General features: G+C 34.2%; 1 protein-coding gene and 1 long non-coding RNA gene across 6 annotated transcripts in view; one reads left to right on the top strand and one right to left on the bottom strand.

Annotated features, from left to right (window-relative positions):
* The window catches only part of LOC112208034 (protein eyes shut homolog), a 327,262-nt gene that overhangs the window by 222,717 nt on the left and 84,270 nt on the right, over nt 1-20,275 (bottom strand). The gene's annotated exons all lie outside the window — the stretch shown is intronic.
* LOC129144269 (uncharacterized) overlaps nt 14,213-20,275 on the top strand; it is a 39,178-nt gene continuing 33,115 nt past the window's right edge. The window contains exon 1 of the long non-coding RNA XR_008548544.1: nt 14,213-14,626. This is a non-coding gene — a long non-coding RNA (uncharacterized LOC129144269). The remainder of the gene's footprint in view (nt 14,627-20,275) is intronic.

The raw sequence follows: 20,275 nt of genomic DNA, 5'->3' as shown, positions 1-20,275 counted from the left end.
TTCTTTACTCCTAACTGGTTTTAAATACATTACAAAAAATATTTCATAAAATCAACTAGATATAGTAGGCATCTATCTTCCAATAATAGCTAGATTTGACTCAGACTTGATAGTTTACAAAGTATTTTACAATATACCATTAAATTTGTATTTGAGTGAACATTGTATAACCACCAGTCTATCGAATTTTAAAATACCTAATATTCTTTTCCAAATAGTATTTCATATGGAGATTTTTCAAAAAAATAACTGTGGCTATGGATAACAATAGAATGTGTGTGTGTGTGTGTGTGTGTGTGTGTGTTATGTTTGGAAACACTAAGGATATGTGTCAACACCAATCATATGTTCACTGTATTAAAAAATTAGAATATTTGGTCTTGACAGCAACCTCGGTCATATTCCAAATTCCATTTTTTATTATGTTTGAAGATTAAAAGCTGATTAATTAGATTTTAAGTTATCTAAGGGATGGCTCAAAGATGATTTATAACCCCAACTCTATTTCAATGACATAAACACCTGCTACTTGATAAACCTTGATATTGGCAACATTAAAAATGACATTGGTAAATACTATTATGAGCAAATCTACCAATGACTTGAATTTTTGTAAAGACATGCATATTTTAAGCATTCAAATATATTTCTACACAAAATATTTATCTGCACTGTTACTTTGATAACATGAATAAAAGCACCAACATTTATACTAACATCTCTCTTCTCTGAACTAATTGCACAAACCACATGAAAAATTAAATTAGACAATTATATAATTAGAATGTGATCACAGTTCTCTGTTTTATTTACTTTTATTTATTTATTTAGAGACAGAGTTTCAGTCTTTCACCCAGGCTGGAGAGAAGTGGCGTGATCTCGGCTCACTGCAACATCTGCCCCTCAGGCTCAAGTGATTCTCCTGCTTCAGCCTCCGGAGTAGCTGGGATTATAGGCACTTGCCACCATGCCGGGCTAATTTTTGTATTTTTAGTAGAGATTGGATTTCACCATGTTGGCCAGGCTGGTCTCAAGCTCCTGACCTCAGATGAACAACCTGCCTCGGCCTGCCAAAGTGCCAGGATTACAGATGTGAGCCACTGCACACAGTCAGCTGTTTTTTTACATTATTTTACATTGGCATTTTCCTACTTAACTAATTATCTTTTGCTAAATATTTATATATATTATATAATTATATATGTAAATATATAATATATAATGTATATTATGTATAAATACATTATATATTATGTATACTGTTTATATATTAATTATGTGTGTGTATATATCTATATATATATATAATTATATTATAGTCCCAATAGTTTTACCATATGGGAATTGATAAAATGTTTATCTCTTCATAGAAAAGGGAATCTCTCAGACCAGGTGTTTTCAAGATTTTGTTGTTTTGCTTTGTAATCACTTCAATCTTTGTTATTCATTAATCATCTCCCTATGATTTAAAACCATAGTCAGCACTGATTGCACCAGAGTCTACAATTGCTTAAAATTCAGATTTAAGTAGAGTCATGACTATGATATTTTTTGCTTTTGCTCTAACATTGTGAATCACAATTTGTTAGTTTCTAAAATAACAGATGACTTTGAGTGGAATAATCCTTGCTCCATAAAAATAGTCTGCTGCAGTGAATAGTAATTCGTCAACTTCTCTCTACCATTGCTGGAGTGAAGGGTATGAGGGATCATAGTAGAGATGGCCTTGCTTTTGAGTTGAGAGTGAAAAATTTCAGTGTGAACACAGAATCAAACTTTTCCACTTATTATTGAAAAGGAGAAAGTGTGTGTGTGTGTGTGTGTGTGTGTGAGAGAGAGAGAGAAAGACAGAGAGAGAGAAAGAGACCTCTTTACAGACCCTATATGGAAGATCTGTTTTGTTTTGTTTTGTTTTGTTTTTCCATTTAACTCTTTCATGACCACACGTGTGGCCTTTGGTTTGTAACTTGGATATGGATGTTGTTTGTCATTGCACTTTGTATTTTATAGCAGTAGCTCATTACTCATGAGAACACATGAAGTTCTTACTGAAAAACAGTTTTTAAAAATTCGTTTAAGTCTATTTTGCAGAATGTCATTTTGTGCATATTTTCCAATTTAATAGTTGCATCTGGCTGGTAACTTTGGCTAAAATTATTTTTGGACTAAAGTATCCTGTATATACTGTGATATGGTCTGGCTGTGTCCCCTCCCAAATCTCATCTTCAATTGTAGTTCCAGTTTCCCCCATCTGTTTTCATGATACTGGGTGAGTTATCATAGATCTGATGGTAAGGGGCTTTTCCCCCTTTTGCTCTGCACTTCTCCTTGCTGTCACCATGTGAAGAAGAATGTGTTCACTTCCCCTTCCGCCATGATTGTAAGTTTCCTGAAGCTTCCCCAGCCCTGAAGAACTGTGACACAATTAAACCTCTTTCCTTTATAAATTACCCAGTCTCAGGTATGTCCTTATAGCAGTGTGAGAATGGACTAACATGTGCTGAGTAAAATTTTTAATATAGAGAAAAGTAAAAATAAAAGCCATCAAAACTTTTAAATGTGAAATTCCATGCCAGTGATCTAAACAGTTTGAGAAAATTCTGTCTTGGTGTCTCATTGAGGCAAAAGAATAACTAACATGATTATTTTAATAGATTATTTTGACATAATTCATTCTAACCAAAGTACATGTTTACAAAAATCTTCTTTATAAAATAATTTAAAAGAACTGATAATCACAAGACAGATTACTAATAATTTTTAAAGTTCTATGTAAAAAGTTATTTTATTCAAAAGTATTAAGGCAGTCACTTGGGCAGTGAATCTAATTTTGCTTTAAAAATAACGGAAAATTACATTTTACTGGAAAATAAATTGGGAAAGAGACTTTTCAGTACTCTTACATTCTTTAGTTTAAAGAAAGAAGATGTTAAAAAGAAAAACGTTGCCTCTAAACTAAAAAATTGCCTCAGCTTCCCAAAGTTCTAGAATTACAGGTGCGAGCCACTGTTCCTGGCCTAGATTTTTTTTACTCTGTTTTTTTTTCTCTGATCATTATTGCCTCTAAATATTAAAATAAAATGTTGTTTAGTTAGAATATATGACTGGTTGTGAATAGGTGCTTGGTTTAGTACTACAGATTTTAAATTAGTATTTAGATATTAACAAACATTTTTATACATGTTTATTTTTTAAAGTGATTTTATGGAGCTTGATATGAGTAGCAAAATCACATGGCCATGATCTCAAAATTGAATTGTGTTTTAAGAATCTCATGTCAATATAAATAATCTTTCAACCCATAAATGTCAATGAAGAAAGTGGGATCAAAGAGTATATTATCTGGGTTATGTTATAATTACAAGAGACAGAATTACAACTTGCTGTTTTAAATTTCAATATGTATGTTGTATATGTACGTAATGTAAATTGATAAAGAAGTATCAAATCAATTTTCAATACAAATGGCTAAATCAAAATAAGCTACATATTTATGGAGGGATTAAAGGATTAAAAGCAATGAACAAACATGGAATATCTTCAAATTTAATAGTTAAGAAAGACCATCAAATAAAATTTACAAAGACCAATTATTTCATGACTATTATGGAAGATCCAGTGCTGAATACAAGATTAGATAATTATGCAAGATTATACAAGATTTGATGCTGATTGATGAAATAGTTAAACTTGTATACACTAGCATTGCTGTTGAACCATTTTAGTATTTATATTATTTAGCAAACTTATAAGCATCTTGGCAAACCTTTTTAGATTTGTAAAAAATTTAATTAAAAAATATTTTAACTTTTTTTTTTTTTTTTTTTGAGATAGAGTCTGGATCTGTCACTCAGGCTGGAGTGTAGTGGCGTGATCATGACTCACTGCAGCCTGTACTTCCCAGGCTCAAGCGATCCTCCACTTCAGTCTCTTGAGTAACTGGGACCACAGGAGCACACGACTACATCTGTCTAGTTTTTTGTTTTTTTTTTAATATATAGGGACAGGGTTTTGCCATATTGCCCAGGTTGTTGTTAAATTCCTGCTCAAGCTATCTGCCTACCTCAGCCTCCCAAAATTCTGGGATTCTCCCAAAGTTCAGCCTAGACTTTTTTTTTTAATTCTAAGTTTTATCTCTGGTCATTAATTACATTGAAAATGTATAATTTTCAAAACGGTAAAACTGTGACTCTGTAAATATAAAATAAACATATGTCATTCATTTTATTTAACTTACTGATTAATGTGAATATAAATGAAATAAGTCAATTCAAATGAGAATTTGACTTACAAAGAGTTTTATTCTCCACTAGACAACATTCATTTGTATTTTTTTATTTTTTTAATACAACTCGATCTTTTTGTTTGCTTGTTTGTTTTTTGTTTTTTGAGACAGAGCCTTGCTCTGTTGTCCAGGCTGTCAAGATCTTGGCTCACTGCAACTTCTGCCTCCTGGGTTCAAGAGATTCTCATGCCTCAGCCTCCTGAGTAACTGGGATTACAGGCGCTCGCCACCATGCCCAGCTACTTTTGTATTTTTAGTAGAGATGGGGTTTCACCCTGTTGGCCGGGGCGGTCTTGAAATACTGACCTCAAGTGATCTACCCACATTGGCCTCCCAAAGTGCTGGGACTACAGGCATGAGCCACCACACCAGGCCATTCATTTGCACTTTAATGAAGAAAAAGTATCTTCACGGCTAGGAGCAGGCAGCATTTGCCGTTAAGTTTTCTACAACTCTACTACTCCTTCAGAGTTATAAATAGCTTAATCAATCTAAAACAACTAAAGGTACACACTTCTATAGAATCAGAAGGTTCACTAGACAATGTCGAGAATGCCACTACGAAAAAACTGCCAGTCATCTCTTCTGCCTGTTTCAAGTCTGACAAATTTTGCTGACTGTAACCCCCACTCCTCTTTATAGGTCTTATCTACTTCCTGCCACTGTATGCATATTCTTATGCAAAATGTTCTTTATAGAGTTGAGCTCATCTAGTATAGCCAATTTTAAATTTCACTATTTCCACAGATATTTTCATATCATTAGGAAATCCTTAGAAAGATTTCAATGGCTGCATGATATGAATCTACTAAAAACTATATAAGCCCTCTTCTAATGTTGGTCATAGAGGGTATTCAAGTGTTTGCTATCTTAAATGGATCTGAGAACAGCAGTATACATACCATATTCAACTACAAAATAAATTTTAATAATATTACAGTAATGAATGTTTTATACTACTTCTAGAATTAGATCTATGTAGATAAAATATGTTCCTGATTACTTGTATGTGTGTGTGTATGTATGTGAATGTTTGCATGCCTACTTTTAATATTAGTGTATATAGTGTCTGTATTGTATTGGGATTATTGGATTTTGTAGTATCTAATATCATAGGCAAAATACAACACTTGTAAAAGTTGTATTTATGCAATAACTGAAATGGAAAATATTTTATATATTTATGTGCCATTTGAACTTTTTACTTTGAAAATTGTCTGTATCTTTTGGAATTTTGTTGTTGTTATTCTTTTCAGGTTAAGGGAATCAAATGTAATTGGTTATAGTGACAATGTTGCAACTTGCCTAAGCCCTATACTCCCTGAAACAGAGAATGTCAAGAAATCTTCCTAATCCTTTTGTGATTTGGGCAACAGCTTCTGAAACACTCTTCCCAATATGATTTAAACAGATACAGAGGCCTCCTTATTTAGCTTGACAAGGCTAGACAGACTCTCCAAATTCCCATTCTTTATCTCATAAATGGTTGGCTGAGCTGTTTTCCCCACTGACAAATTTAGATAAAACTTAATCAAACTTTAGTCAGACTTCTCTCCTTCACCCAGGCCCCTGAACTTTGACCCACACTTTGGTATATAGTTTATTCTTAAATTATAAAAATAGTGGTGTTATCTGCTACTAACAAACTACAAAAGTGAAAATGTCCAAAGAACTATTCTACAAATAAGTAATGTGACATGATCATACTTAATGCAGAATTTATTGATAAAGAAAGATACTTATGTAAGGAAATGAAATATATTTTCATTATTTGTGATTATTTAAATTTTAGTTTGCTAAATTGAAGGTAAATTCCATAAACCTGTATTCACTGAATCAATTAGGTTATCAATTATGGCAACTTCTTTTTCTAATTATTATTTTTATAGGACATTAAAAAATTGCAACTTGTCAAAGCTTTTAATAACTGAATGAAGTCATTTCATAATAACTGTAGACTTCTGTAGACCCAGCACAGTAGTACCTCTTGAAAAGTAAATGTACACTTTTATTTTTAAGTTGCACTGCAAAGGAACTATCCAATGGAAGTTTCCACAGCGATTCAATCTGTTCCTTTTTCCCAATCCATTTCCAAGAAATTCTGTATCTGTCTGATTCCCGGCACTTATCTCCACCTCTTCTCTATGATTGCATCCTTTCCAATTTGAACCCGATGATCTAAATTCATGCTTCTCCTTATGAACTCACTTCAATTTTCTGCAACTGTTCTACAGTGTAAGATTTGCTGAGTATTAAACCCACCCTATGAAGCCCTGCTTCAGCATTCTCTGGATACAAATACACAGACAATTCAACTCAAACTTGCCCAAAGACTAACTCAGTTTTATGCCTGAGGAAGGAGGTGTGCTCCTGATGTTCTGTATGTAGCACAGTGGTTCCCAACCTTTTCGGCACCTGGGACCAGTTTCCTGGAAGACAATTTTTCCACCAGATGGGAGGGGAGGGTGGTTTCAGGATGAAAGTGTTCCACCTCAGATCATCAGGCATTAGATCCCTCACATGCGCAGTTCACAATAGGGTTTGAGCACCAGTGAGGCTCTAATGCACCCCTGATCTGACAGGAGGCAAAGCTCAGGCAGTAATGCTCTCTCACCCTCCCCTCACCTCCTGCTGTGAGGCCTGGTTCCTAAATGGACACAAACCGGCACTGGTCCCTGGCCCAGGGGCTGAGGACGCTTGCTGTAGCAGATATTCCTGGACTAATAGATCTTACTACAATAATCTGTATCTAATTTTATAGCAGGCAATGTATTAACTAAACCTAATGCAGAGACTTAAAGCTATATCACCAAATGCCCATGGGGAGAACTGGAGATGCAGTATGTTTCCTATATAAACTATTTTAAAATACTTTGGCTCTACTTTGTTATGCTCTGTACCAGAATTTGGCAAACTGCAGCCTGAACCCATATATGCCTGCCTTCCTGTTTTGGTAAATAAAATTTTATGAGACCACACCTCTGCTCATTACTGCTGTGTGTAGCTGCTTTTGTGCTTATAGCTGTGTAGTTGCTATGAACACCTTATCTGTTGTATTCCTAGGGCTGTCTTTACGAACATGTGCCCAGTGCACTCCCACAGGGTACCACACAGAGAAGGGCTTATATTTAAGGTCTCATTTTCTGCAATTACGTTATTGAAATTCTTAAAACATTCATTTTTGAATTAGTGTTTATAAAGTCTGCTGGGATAACATATGATATACTGGGGGCTTAATGCCTCAGCTCATATGTTTTTCCAACCTGACTTTCTCCTCAGGAAGAATTTTTCTGACAGCTACTCCCAGTCAACCCTGTCTGCCTATCCTTGTCCTTCCTGATCTGGTTCAATGGCTGCCGCCCATTGGCCAGAACAGTTACAGATTACATTAGTCAGGGAGATCCATGTTCCACCATACAGATGTCCTGGTCTGGAATGCAGGGAGCATTGGGCTCTGGAGTTGGCCAGAAATGTCTCAGGGAGGGGCAAGGTGGCAACCATCCTCCCCGGACCAGCAGTGGTACAGTGAATTCCCCAAATGACTAGGCAGATGCTTTTTGTCCACTCCCATCCATTATTTTTCACTGAGCCCTTTTTTAGCTGAAACTGTTTTTCCCCTAAGCCTGTCAGAAGTTAATATCTGACTCTACTATATCTTTCTGATCAGGGAAAAACCTCAAGGCAAAATGGATTCAGATTCCAGACTTACCTCTTATCTCCTTATCTTTCACGGCATCTCAAACTTGTTATCTCGACTACTTTGCTAGCTTTATGTTGTCTTTAAAGATTGCTTTTACATTTATTTGGAACTTTTTCAGTGACCCTAAGCAAAAGTGATCCATCTTTATTAGAAGTAAAAATCCACTAACTAAGAAATAAACATTGTTCTCTCAAGTTGTTCAAGACATTTTAACAGGAGTTTATTTTTAAAAATCTTGTAATCATTATACTTAACATGAAAATGAAATTGGCTTGATGATTCAAATTATTTTAAATAATTTTACTTTAAACTGCAATTTTCTTTTCAAATACTGCACAAACTACCAATTCAGTAGGTAACATTTGAAGACCTGCTGAATTTCTCATATATCAAGAATGACACTATACACATAGCTGAAGCTGAAATTTTCAATTTATTAATCATGTGCAGATGCATTCTCTCTGGCAATTTAATTAATTTAATGCCCAGGAACAAATGGATAAGATGTTTATGTGTCATATTAATGGGGACATAGCATCTTTCTCACAAGGGGTTCAAACCATTTTTAAATTTAATTTACTCTCAAACTGTGATGATACTAATGTAATTATCTTTCACATTAGAGCTAAGATTCAAAATAAAAGGAGTAACCAAAATTGCCAGAAATTATGAGATTCAAATTTGTGATCAGAGGCAAAAGCCTTTCAGTTCTAAGGTACTTATTTTAAACAATAAAGCCAAATATCGAGGAAATTGCATTAATGAAAAATATATTCACTATCTGTTGTTTCTTTTAAATGAAGAATTGATTCAAATCGGCACTTTGGTTTTGGGAACAAGGTATTGGAGTTAGAATCTCACCTGAATTTATATGATGCAAGTGATGGCAGATTAATTCATTGTTTTTAAGTTTCTATGTCCACAGCTCTACTGAAATCATTCTGACAAAAATCATTAGAAAAATATAAATTCACTTCTATAGTGATATCCTCCTAAAATGATAACCTGACATGTCTTATTTTTGCCAAGTGGCTTCATCTGAAACAGCATATTGTAATGTGAAAAGGATTCAGTAATCAGAAACAGTTTAGAAATGGCAGTGTAGGCAACAGAAGATCACAGCAATCTATTACTGAGGTTCCTTTCGTGGGATATAGGATAGATCATAATGTTTTGTTCAATAAAAGGAAAATGTAAAACTGTAGAAACATGAAAACAAAGTGATAAACAGGAAGCTATGTCCAGCATCTAAAACAAGAATCTGGATTATGCTCCTGTCAGTACTTTTGTCTAAAACAAGCACAGAGAATTCAATGATTTATATCTTAGAGTGATATTGTACTATTGAGGGAAATCATATTAATAGGAAAAAAAAGTTTACCTATGAGACTTTGGTTATTGTTAATTTGATGAAAATTTACCAGTTCCTTCATTAAGATTAACACTTAGAAATCTTGCTTGTAAAAACAAATTAAAACAAAACAAACAAAAACATCTCTAAAACACCATAATAATCTTTTATAAAATAATGATGAGTTATATGTAGTTAATTTTTGCCAATGTATTAGAACATGAGGTGTTCTGTACTCCTTTTTAAGCAATTGATAATGTCCAAATCTCAAGCTGATTTTTACATTTAAATAAAGGAAGTTATTTATTATTACATACTCATATTCATTAATCAAAATATATAAAATATTTAAAAAATATGTCAATGGAAAGAAACCTTTCTGTTATAAACTTCATATATGTGTCCTTCTAAAATTCACAAGATGAAATTCCAACTACCCATGTGACATTAGGAAGTGGTACCTTTGAGAGGTAATTGGGTCATGAGGGCTCTGCCTTTATGAGAGAAACTCCAGAAAACTCACTAGTTCTCTTTTTGCCATGTAAGGATATGAGAAGATGGCAATTGGCAATCTGAAGCATTCCATCACTAGGATCCTATCGTCCTGTCACTGGGTCTCTGTCTTCTAGCCTCTGGAGCTGTGTTAAATTTTTGTTGTTTATAAGCCATCCAGGCTATGGTACTTGTTATAGTAGCCCAAAGATACAAAGATACTTTCCCTTTCCTGTGAGGGTTTTTCAAAGATTTAGTATCCGCGTGATATGTTCTAACACCTATCAAGCAATTATTTGACTACATTTTTATTATTGTATCTTTGAACAAGAAATTAATTAAACAATCTCTTTCCTGAACTTTCTCTCAACCTCCTTCTTTATTTTTTGGCTTGCTTTTATACTGATATCAGCCAAGAAAATATTCGCTTTTCTTTTAAGAATCCTTCCCTAGCCCATCTTGTTTTGATAGATGCTTTTCCTATATGTTCACTCTATTACAGTTTCCATAACTTTGTCATGGTATGCCATATTTGCCTACTTATCTATCTGCCTTCTACAGTAATTACTATACACCACTTTTACTTTCTGTCCTCTTCACCATTTCCCCCAGACACAAGACTGAGTACTTCACATTTTGCAGGTACTCAGTTGAATAGATAAAGTCCTCAGTTAAAAATAGCAGTGCCCTATCAGAAAGATTACTAAGTGAATAACGGCCTTCTGTTTCCTGATTCATAAAATGGCACAAAGGCTAATTACAGAAAGCAATGTCTAGCCAAGAAGGAGTAGAAGGCTTTAAGTCAGTGCATACAGTGCACCACAATTAAAGTTAGAAATATCCCAGTTTTGTCTGGTATCAGCCTTGATCTCAACATATATTTCACTACAAAACTCTTAATTTGCACAATTATGCATTTATATGTTGTTTTCAATTTCTTCTTGGTCATAAAAATATTGATTTTGTACTGTAACTTTACACAAGGAAAAAAGAAGAAACAATTCAAATTGTACCTGGTGTAATTATATTCCAAAGACGGTTTCAAAGCAAATTTCAGAGCACAAACCCAAGATGATCATCAGGCTATGGAATGTGATAGTTACAGTCACTATCAATCAAAAGTGATAAAAGTGATTTCTGACCAAATAATAAAATTTATGTTTTCATTATCTTTATGGTACACCTAAAACGACCATGAAATAAACTAATTCATTCTACTTTGTGAAATAAACTGAATTTACTTCACACCATTACTAGCAATTCTACTTTAATAGATTTATAAATTACCAAATAACATTCCTGAAAGTGTAGTAAGAAATAAATTTACCACCTAGAGTTTTATTTCTTCTCTTATCTTTTACAATGCATATGACTGCTTAAATGATCTATTTAGCCCTTTACTTTGTTTATTTTTTCACTATATATTAGTTCATATTACTTAGCAATATACTTTTATTATTATACATTTATTCAAGAAAAAATGTTTATATATTTAATTTTCACTTTGCATAAAACTACATTTGACACTTTTATTAAAAACATTCATATTGTAATTTAATTTTACTTTGAAGTTGTGATTACTCACAGAAGCTGGTTCAAATATTTTTTAGTCTTAAAACACTCACACTTCATTGTTGTCTAGCCAAATTTTGTTGGCAAATTAATAACTGTTTCTTACTTTCGTAATTAGTTTTTGGGACTCTAATTTACATTTTAGAATTGAACTGTCTGAGACAATAATGAATAGTCACTATTAGACATGTAAAATTTGAGTAGTTCAAATTCAGGTGTGCTGTAAGTATAAAAAATGCAGATTTTCAAAAACAGTAAAAAGATGAATACTGTAAAATATCTCAATAAGGCAATTGAAACTTTTAAAATATATTGGAGTCAATCAAATATATAATTAAAATTAATTTTACCTTTATTTTCACTTTTTTAACATGGCTACTAGAAATTTTAAAATTGCATAAATAGCTTGCCTTTGTGGCTCACATTATATTTCCTTTGGTCTATGCTGTTCTAGCTTTGCTCAATGGTCCTTCTGCATATTGTTGCCCTCATTTTTCTTTAAATCTTTAGCTATTTTGTTTTTCCACCTGAAAAATACTGTTTTAGGGGGTCATTTTCACATTATTGGTACCAACCTATAATACTTAAACTCTTAAGTTGGGTGCAGTGGAACACACCTGTAGTCCTAGCTGTTCAGGAGGCTGAGGCAGGAGGATTGCTTGAGACCAGGAGTTTGAGGACAGCCTGGGCAACATAGAAAGACCCCATTTATTTTAAAAAATATACGCATAACTGAACTCATAAAATTTCCCTTACAGCTTTATTATTTAATATGTGGAGGAGACTGCTGGGTTTGTGTGTGTGTGTGTGTGTGTGTGTGACTAAGAGAGAATTCTGAAGGACTAACATGTGTCAGATCCTCTTTTAGTGATATTACATGAGATGTCTCATTTTAATTAAAGTCCATGTAAGAGAGATATCATTCCTATTTTACAGACAGAGAAAGAATCTTGAGGAAGATTGAGTAACTTGTCCAGTATGTGGTTCTCTAAAGAAAACATTATCCTAATTGATGAAATCTTTACAATACCATATTATAATAATGTAGCTACTTTCAGAAAAAAATATTAGCAATATTAGTTCCATGGGCATTATAAATTTTAATATCCTCAAATTTTTCTTGTAATATCTCTTTAGTTTTTTCAGGTGTACCTTGACTTAATTTTGCAACAATTCACTTAAGGCTGCTGGTACTTTTATCTTGTCCAGTGTTACTATCTTTTCATATGAATTCTATATAACTTAATGAATATGAACCTTAAAATGTTTTTAAATTATCTCTAATATCACATGTACTTCTTAGGATAATTTGGACAATAAAAGTAGAAAACAAATACCATTATTTGTATCATAACAGTATATGGTAATAATATATGTCATAGATCTGGTTTCAGTATATTAAGAACTGTTTTGAAATCAATATAAAGAGATTTTAGTAATTAAAAATGTACAGATGGTATAGTTATGATAAATTGTTGATATTCCAAAGTAAATTATAACAAGAATTATAACAATGTCGCAAGATCCTTCGGGTGTCACTTCACCAGCCAGACACCTCTGTGGCCAGTAAAGCCTCTGCTTGAGATTTGCTGGCACCTGCTAGGCTTGTTCCGCCCACCCAGCCCAGCAGGCTTCACTCATCTCACGCTGCCAGCCCAGATCCCACACCTGCCAAGGCTGAGCCAGGTGCAGAGTGGTGAGGAGTGTGTGCGTGAAAGAGTGCAGGGTCCAGCCACTGCATACAGGCAGGTACGCCAGCTACTGCTACTGCAGTGGGGCAGGCAGCTCCAGTCCCTGGCACAGGTGCGAGTTTGTGTGAGGCTAAAGCTGAACCAGACATACAACACGCCACAAGCAGTCTCTGCTGCAGGCGCCGGCATCCAGAGGAGGAGAACACAGTGGCAACTGAGAGCTCAAAGATGCCAGGAACTGCGGAGCCCCAAAGAGGGTGTTACAACATGTCACAGCCCTGGCTCGTGGAGCTCCGAGGTCTGGGCTCCCAGAACTGCCACTCTTTACTCTTACAGTCCGGGAGTGCGTCACCACCTGCAGCTCAGCAAGCCAGCCAGGAACATGTTACAGCTCCTTTCACTCCCGAGGTTTGGTGGGTCCTGAGTTCTTTTCCTGAATCGAAGAAGAATGAGGTTACACTGACAACTGGAGGGTTAGCAAGGCAGAGAGGAGTTTTATTGAGTGACAGAATAGCTCTTAGGAGACCCAAAATGGGTCCTTTCCACAGACAGGTCTTTGTGTAGAGGAGAACCGAAGTAGGTAGCTCCTATCTGCAGGGAGGTCATCAGGAAGAGTGTCTGAATCTGGCTGAGTCCTGGGGTTTTTATGAGCTCACAAGGGAGGAAATCCATGGGTGGCCATGGGAGGACCTAGAAAAAGTACCGTAAGTTCTCACTCTGGTCACAGACTCCACCCAGAACTGGCATCCGAGCCCCCAGGCTTCAGGCTGTCCATTGCTCTTGCTTGAAGGTGGGGTTTCACTGGGGACCTTCTTTCCTGCCTAGAAACCTGTCTGCCTCCTACTGCCATCAACATGCCATCCGGCATGCCCAGGCTGTCAGTGCCAAGGGGCAACTGCAGGCCAGCACCAAGCTGACCTCAGACACCTGGCCTCCCTCCCAAGCTCACCAGCACCCAAACCTGGAGGGGGTCAAGGCGGCAGTAGGGGTGGTATGTCAGCACAGCCTTTAGTGTGTGCATACCAGGCTGGCTTACGACGGTGCCTGGGCTCGGCCACAACTTTGCTCTACACTGGAGCAGGCACTAGGAGTGCGGAGAGGCCAGAGACCAGGAGCAGGCACTTACGAACCTGCAGGGGCAGGGGGTTTCCCAGGACCCCAAGAGCACAAGGATATCTGGGTCAGGAGCCACAGCCGGGTGGCTGCCACTGCACCTGGGAACACTGGGCTCCTGATTGTTCCCAGCCCTTGCCAGCTCCACAGATTGCACATCCCCAGTCAAGCCTCCTCCACTGCAGCTGGCTTCCATGTAGTAGCTGTTCCAGATGGGCCACCACTGCCACCAAGAAGATGAACAACAAGAACATAGCAAGAAACACGACTTCGGATATAGCAAAAAGAAAAATGGGACTGAAAGAAATTACCTTTCTACTTGACCCCAAGATGCACTGTCATGTCATTTATTCTGCAAATGCATCAGCCTGGCCTATGTCTGGAGAACACACAGAGGATAATTCTAACAATGTCAAATCTAGGTAAGTTCTACACTGTGTTTTGCTCCGTAACTCCAGAAAAGTCACAACCTCACCATATCCTAGTTTCCTTAATTATAATGAGAGAGTTTGATGAAATGGAAGATTTTAAACAATCTCCCACTTTTAATAATATCACAGTCCTTTAAAATCTGTTTAGAAACATCAAAGTTAATATTATACAAAATCCATAAAACATGAAATAGAATAAAGAGAGAAGCTATAATAAATAAAAACCTAAGCAAAATAAATAAAAGCAGGCCGGGTGCAGTGGCTCATGCCTGTAATCCCAACACTTTGAGAGGCTGATGATGTGGGCAGATCACTTGAGGCCAGGATTTTGAAATCAGTCTTTAGTTCTTTTCTGGCCAACATGGCAAAACCCCATTTCTGCTAAAAATACAAAAATTAGCTGGGCATGGTGGCTTATGCCTGTAATCCCAGATACTACAAAGGCTGAGGCACAAGAACTGCTCGAACCTGGGAGGCCAAGGTTGCAGTGAGCTGAGATCACGTCACTGCACTCCAGCCTGTGCAAGAGTAAGCACTATCTCAAAAAGAGAAAAAAAGAAAAGAAAGAAAAGAAAAAAAATTTTTTTTGGCTACTCCCAATAGATTTTGCATGTAACTACTGGGTTGTTTTTCTGCAGGTACAGAAATGATTGCCACATATTCACTCCCCAAAATTAGGCTGTAAGGTTTTTCATGGGCATAAATATAATTTTTCATCTTTGCCAATAACCAAACCCAAACAGGAATAACTCAATCTCAGTTAACTATTAATAAAGTAAGAAGAAATACTATGTTTTTATTATAGTTTACATCATCAAATAAAGTATACAGTTGAGCAATTTTCTGAATAACTATCATTTAAATACCATGTTTAATTATTTCATTAAATATATCTCTGATATTTTGATACACAAATAATATAGTTATAAAACTTTTCCAATAAAGTTGTCCAATTTTTGAATTTATGGTACTGAAAATTACTTTATATCTAATTTTTGATGTATATTTTAGCTTGTACCTTTCAAGCAGCATTAATTTAGAATTTACAGTCCTTTGAATTTTAAAAATTAGTTCAAAGATTTTTATTGCAGTCTTACTTAAAATACGTTCTAGTTTCTTTAAAATATTTCAAACACTTTGATGACATTTTTTTCAAATGATATTAAAGAATGTATTTCAGTTTTAGTTTATGTTTTGTCAAATATTTATAATGATCAATGATCATATCCTACATTATATCTATTACTCAAAACATTGACAAACTATAATCTGCATTTACTAATATACTAAGATGCTAATATTCATTCATTCATACTAAGCTATATCAATCACTATAATACTTGTAATAATAATATTTATACTTATATTTATATTATAAAATATAATAATTATAATATATTATAATTATATATAATTATTATATATATAATATATGACATATAACATATTAATATAACATATAATAATATATAATATATTATTACTATAACATATATGTTATATATTGTATATAATATAACATGAAATAATACATTATTATATATTGTGTATAATATATAATATAATTATATAATAACAATATTCAAAACTTCTATATATTGCAGGACACAAATAAAGGTGTTAGACTGTTCTTGGTGTCCATTATTTTGTAATTTTCACTTCAAAAATGCATGTGTGTGTATGTGGTGTACGTGTGTGTATTTAAGCAAGACTCTTACTCATTGTATATAAAATATTGTTCAACATGCACTGAAATGATGGCATGCATCTCTGCCATCCATAGGCAGACATAATTCTGCATGTCTTTCACATATTTTATTCTTTCTGAAGGATCTAAAAGCACACAACTTTTAAGTTAAAGCATATTAAATGGATATATATAATGAATATGCGTAATATAATGAATATACAAAGTACAACATTTACATTAAAGAGTATAAAGTGGGTATGTATATTATTATATATACTGGTCCCATAACAGTACCTTCTTATTCTATGGGTACATCCATGTCATTATATTTTTTAAAGCTTTCCAATTGTTGTAAGTTGCAGAGAGATTTGACAACCAATGGTCTAGCCATAATCTTCAAGCCTGAAGATTTTTTTTTAAAGACCTGTTGGTACTTTGTTATTTTTTCATCATCTCTTATTTTGATTGTTGCTACCTTGGATAATTCACAGATATTCTCAGATTAAAAGTTGTTTGCTCTAGAATTTACTCTGTATCTTGCGGACAATACTAATGAAAATGTGATTGGAAAGACCCAGAGCATCAATGTTATCTCCTGCTAAGGCTGACAATCAACTTTGCCCCCAGTGGCATTTATTTTTCTACAGGCAAGTTGGGACCCACATCTTAGACTGCCATCCATAGGCAGAGATAATTTAAAACTCCATGTTGGATATTTTCATGTAAGCTCTACTATTAACATTACACTCTATAACACAAAATTGGCTTAGGCAAACACTTTCCATTAACCAAACCTAAATCTTTAATGCTCCCAATTAGCTGAAGAGACTTCTTGAGTCACCATTTACTTCTCTCTCAAGGGTCCCTCTATTAGTTCTATTTCTCAAATATTTATAGTGCAGTCCCCCTTTTCTATTTCATTTGTCATTGAATTCCGACCCTCATTATCTCTTACATGTTTTGTTGACCTAATTGTTAACTCCCAGGTGTATCACATTCGTGTGTCTCATTTTGCTTTTCTAATGGGTAATGGTATGTATTAAATGGTATCTTTTAGATATATTCAAAAGGTAATGTAACAGTTTTATTTTTAAGTGTCAATATGTACAATGTTTTAGAAATTACCACCTTTTAAATATTTAAACTAATAAATTTTAGATGGCATCTTAAAAATATGTAGGGCTGTCAACGGTTTTTCAAAATACTTTTGGGGGTTAGAAATGCAAAAGCAATGAAAACCACTACTCTACTTCTATTACAAATCTTTTAAAATACATGTTATTATAACCTTGAAAGTGCTGATTCATACCATGAATATTATTTAGTTAATATTAATAAGCAGAATTTTATATAACATTTAATATTTTTATCAGAAAGTAATTTTCTAAATTAGTTAAATGGTTATAAAAATACAGTATTTTAGTGTAAATATTTTACAATATCCTAATTTCTCCACCAACTTTTTCATTGTAAAATTTTTTGTATATTATATAAACATGCTATATATGTATATAATAATTTTTGTATATAATAATTACAGAAAATTACCATATACACCATATACACATATAGCATGCACGTTTAGTAAAGACAAAAAAAAAATTAGCCTACTATCTGACTACTATATTTCCTCTGGAAGAAGCTATGTTTGTTCAAGAGGCAATTTGACATTTTATATTTGCAAAAGGTTATCAGCAAATATCAGGAACAAACATCAGATGTGAGCTAGAAAAGACAAGAAAACATCAAATTCGAATGAGGCAGTTTAATAATAAAACATATAGCAGGGTACATATCACCCATGGGGTCATAGCCAAACAATTTGAAGAGGAAGAGTTAATATATTTTAATAGTCACCTATAACTTATTGTAGTGTATTCCCATACTGTTATCCAAAATTTGTAGTTAACATAAGGACAGAATGGAAAGAATGAAATAAATGAAAAAAACCCTGAAATATTAGAAATCTTCCAAGTTTAATAAACATAGGAAACTTGAAGTAGGTATACCATGGTCTCTGGACCTCCACATAGCAAGACCCTGGAGATAGTTGGTCAGGGTGCTCAATTTCCCAAAATATATAAAGTTTGAGGCAATTTTATTTTAAATTTCACAGGGACATAATGCCTTCCGTAGATATGACTTATATATAATTAGCCTGACTGAAATGAAATGAAATAAATACTGTGTTAATTAAGTTAATTTTATTTCTATAGTCTGTTGTAAAAGTTTCCTTTGGTAACTGTTAAAAATGTGCTGTGATTTTAACAGTCCTCTGCATGAAGTACAGTTTAAATAATTTTGTAAAAATGTGATATTAATTGGCTAAGACTTCCAAAGCAATTATAATATCTGTGGGTGGTTTGAAGCTGATACTGATCATTGATGCTTCATCAAGTTTAATAAAATGGTACTTTTTTTGCCTGAATACATTCTAAGCCAGTGAGCCATGTAGTACCACTTTTTAAGCAACACTTATAGAATTCATACAATGTTAGTTCTAGAAAGAATTAAGTATCCTTTCATCCAACTGCTTCTTTTTACTAATAAAGAAATTGCAGTGGAGAGAATTTGAAAAAATTGTTCAAACAATTATATAACAAGCCCCGGCTTGTGAGACAAACTTGAATTTATGTCTCCAGCTTCCTAGTTCAGTACATACTCATTTCAACACAAAACACTGCCAAGGTTTTAGTGAAAAGGATATCAGTAATTTATTACCAATTATACCAGTTGCAAAATTAAATCAAAATATCTCAGAAATTCAGTAGAATATTCAATAAGTATTTCAAGTTCATTCACTAAATATGTAGTCATATTACAGAGTAATTGCCGGAGAAAATTAATATAAAACTATGTTATATTTTTATTTTTGTTAATTTAATATTCAGCTACAGTTTCATGTATGATCAAAATTTATTTGTTATAGAAAACCATTCAATTTCAGCAATATTTTATAAAGCATGGTATCTCTTTTGAAATATATAACAAAATTAAGACTATCAATCTCCAAATTTAATTCTGCAGTTTTTTTTTTCTAAAGAAAACCCCACTTTCCAATTGACAACCATTATGACATTGTACACAGAGAATATAAAAATTTAGTTAACTAATGCATGGCACTTAAAACTGTGAATCAGATTCAGGTTTGCTATGAAGTTAGAGTAGGTAGATAGGCAGATAATAGTAGGGCAGGATAGTGCCCCAAGTAATGTCAGGTGACTGTCTTGTAATTGTCAGGTGGCCCCTTAATTGTGGGCCACAACTCCCAATAAAATCCTAAGAATTGAGCAAACATGTGGCAGATGACATGATTGTATATTTAGAAAACCCCATCGTCTCAGCCCAAAATCTCCTTAAGCTTATGAGCAACTTCAGCAAAGTGTCAAGGTACAAAATCAACGTGCAAAAATCACAAACAATCTTACACACCAATAATAGAGAGCCAAATCATGAGTGAACTCCCATTCACAATTGCTACAAAGAGAATAAAAATACCTAGGAATACAACTTACAAGGGATGTGAAGGACCGCTTCAGGGAGAACTACAAACCACTGCTCAAGGAAATGAGAGAGGACACAAACAAATGGAAAAACATTGCGTGCTCATAGATAGGAATAACCAATATTGAAAAAATGGCCATACTGCCCAAAGTAATTTATAGATTCAATGTTATCCCCATTAAGTAATCATTGACTTTCTTCAAAGAATTAGAAAAAAACTACATTAAATTTCATATGGAACCAAAAAAGAGCCCATATAGCCAAGACAATCCTAAGCAAGAAGAACAAAGTGGGAGGCATCATGCTACCTGACTTCAAACTATCCTACAAGGCTACAGTAACGAAAACAGCATGGTATCGGTACCAAAACAGATATACAGAGCAACGGAACAGAACAGAGGCCTCAGAAGTAATGCCACACATCTACAGTCATCTGATCTTTGACA

This window comes from Pan troglodytes, chromosome 5 (assembly GCF_028858775.2).
Source record: "Pan troglodytes isolate AG18354 chromosome 5, NHGRI_mPanTro3-v2.0_pri, whole genome shotgun sequence".
In the NCBI taxonomy this organism is placed as follows: Eukaryota; Metazoa; Chordata; class Mammalia; order Primates; family Hominidae; genus Pan; species Pan troglodytes.
Note: the sequence above shows the minus strand (reverse complement) of the source record. Positions and strands in the feature narration are given on the sequence as shown.